The sequence below is a fragment of the Pinus tabuliformis genome, chromosome Q, assembly GCF_031772625.1.
Source record: "Pinus tabuliformis cultivar Carrire ecotype Pingquan chromosome Q, CPIR1, whole genome shotgun sequence".
Lineage (NCBI taxonomy): Eukaryota > Viridiplantae > Streptophyta > Pinopsida > Pinales > Pinaceae > Pinus > Pinus tabuliformis.
Window position 1 is genome coordinate 82943279 of NC_142296.1, and position 2252 is coordinate 82945530.

The following is a 2252-nucleotide window of genomic DNA, read 5'->3' on the forward strand; positions in this document are numbered from 1 at the left end:
AAAAATCACGACACTTGTTGAAAATCACCATTTCTCTGAGATGTAATGAAAACTACCACTTATCTCATAAGTGAATCATAAATATATTTTTCCTAATTAGATTAAGTTCGATTCTCAACTTAAGATTCGATCCACAAACCCATCGCTTTTGAAAATCACCATTTCTCTTAGATGTAATGAAAACTACGACTTATATCATAAGTAAATCATAAATATATTTGACGGTTAGGTTCATATTTTTCCTAATTAGGTTAGGTTCGATTCTCCACTTAAGATTCGATCCACAAACCCATTTCTATATGGGTTTTATTTGAGAAGCATCTAGAGACTCGTGAAACTTTGATTGTGATTCATGCGGAAACAAGAGGCTCATGGATTCCAGGGATGTTCTATTAATTTACCACTTGTCTTGTGGCACTGAGACAATCAGTTCTTTCTGCCTGCTCGTCTCTGGTTCTGGTTAATCTTTCATGAATATTATTATAAAAAAGCGCCAAACTGCGGTGAGGCTCTCAGGCTCGGAATCCCTACTTGTGTTGTCGCACACGGAAAATCAGTTCCCCTGTTTTCGCCCTGCTCGCCTCTGGTTAAATTTTCATGAATGCTGTTACAGAAAAGCACCGAACTGTGCTAGGGCTCTCAGACTCGGAGTTCGGATTGCGAAAATGCGTTTCCCCAAGTTTCTGAGGAGTAAAATCAGGGTCCTATGGAAGATAAGGAAAAATAGTGTGAACACCCATGAGCGAGAGATAAATACTGATGAGAAATGTGCAGGCATGGAGGTTTTAGAGGAGCTGGAAGTGGTGTTCAGGCACTTCGACGCCAATGGGGACGGGAAGATATCTGCTTCGGAGCTGGGCGCAGTTATCAATTCTCTTTTCAAGTATGCGTCGAGCGAAGAAGAGTTGGATCTGATAATGAAAGAAATTGACTCAGACGGCGATGGGCTTATCGATCTCCAGGAATTCATCCATTTCAATACAAAGGGAGAAGGGGGTTTTGGGACCCTAAACGAGCTGCGAGATGCCTTTCGGATATTCGATAGCGATAATGACGGTTATATCTCTGCAGAGGAGCTGCGCAGTGTTATGGCGAGTATGGGCGACCGAAGGAGCCTTGAAGATTGCTTGCGCATGATCAGGGTAGCCGATTCCGACGGAGATGGGTTTGTGGACTTTGAAGAATTCAAGAAAATGATGACTGTAAGTTCATGAGAGAATTATACAGTCTGTAAAATGTATAAGCTAATCGTATTTTTGGCTGACTGTAAGTTCATGACTGTAAGTTCATGAGAGACATATTCAGTCTGTAAAATGTCTAAACTAATCTTATTTTTGGACACTTACAGGATTTGAACCAGTGATTTATTGCAAGAAAGAAAAAGAATTATATTATGAGTATATTTATATTTATTTATTTAACATTTACAGGATTTGAACCAGTGGTTTATTGCAGGATTTGAACCAGTGATTTATTGCAAGAAAAAAAAAAATTATATTATGAGTATATTTATATTTATTTATTTAACACTTACAGGATTTGAACCAGTGGTTTACTGCAAGAAAAAAGTAGCAATTTCTTATCAGTATATTTATATTTATTTATTTAAATTTACAGTAATTTTTTTCTACTTTGTTTTGTGGGAAAAAATCAACATTTCATCATCTCCCTCGTTAAGCATTATAATTTTTTATTCCATTCAACGCGACCATTTTCAGGTTGTGGTTGCCATTGATTTGTTTTCGACAGAAATAAATCTTTACAGCTTCCATTCAACGTGACCATTTTCCCTGTTGGGTGGGTGGACCGTGGACAGGTTAGGGTTTAACCACGTGAGATCTCATGTTTTAGGGGTTCGAGAAAAGGCAATCGAAACGAGTGTGCGAGGCATGTGGCAATGTGTTATTAAATACTCTTTTGGAAGTACATGCTTTTGGTAAATGTCCAAATTCAGATTCCGAGACTTACTTTTGACTGTTTCTCGGTGGTAATTGTTTTTTATTTGATTTTGATATTAAATATTGTGTTTTTTTAAAAGAGGGTAACCTTAATAGGGAATCACAAAAATAGTATATCTCGGCCTGGAGTATGCCGTAACACTGCTTTTGCTTGGCTAAGAGCTCGTCTTCCTCGGACGTAAGGAAACAGGTTAACGGCCCAAGACCCAGAGGCATCTGGCAGGAGTGAAAGCCTGCTCCCTTACGGACCACCAGCGGGTTATTACAGGTGGCGTGGTTTTCCTTGATAACAGT

At 38.7% G+C, this 2252-nt stretch overlaps 1 pseudogene; it reads left to right on the forward strand.

Annotated features, from left to right (window-relative positions):
• Positions 1 to 232: 232 nt before the first annotated feature.
• LOC149218368 (putative calcium-binding protein CML23 pseudogene) lies at positions 233 to 1441 on the forward strand (annotated as a pseudogene).
• Positions 1442 to 2252: the final 811 nt, after the last annotated feature.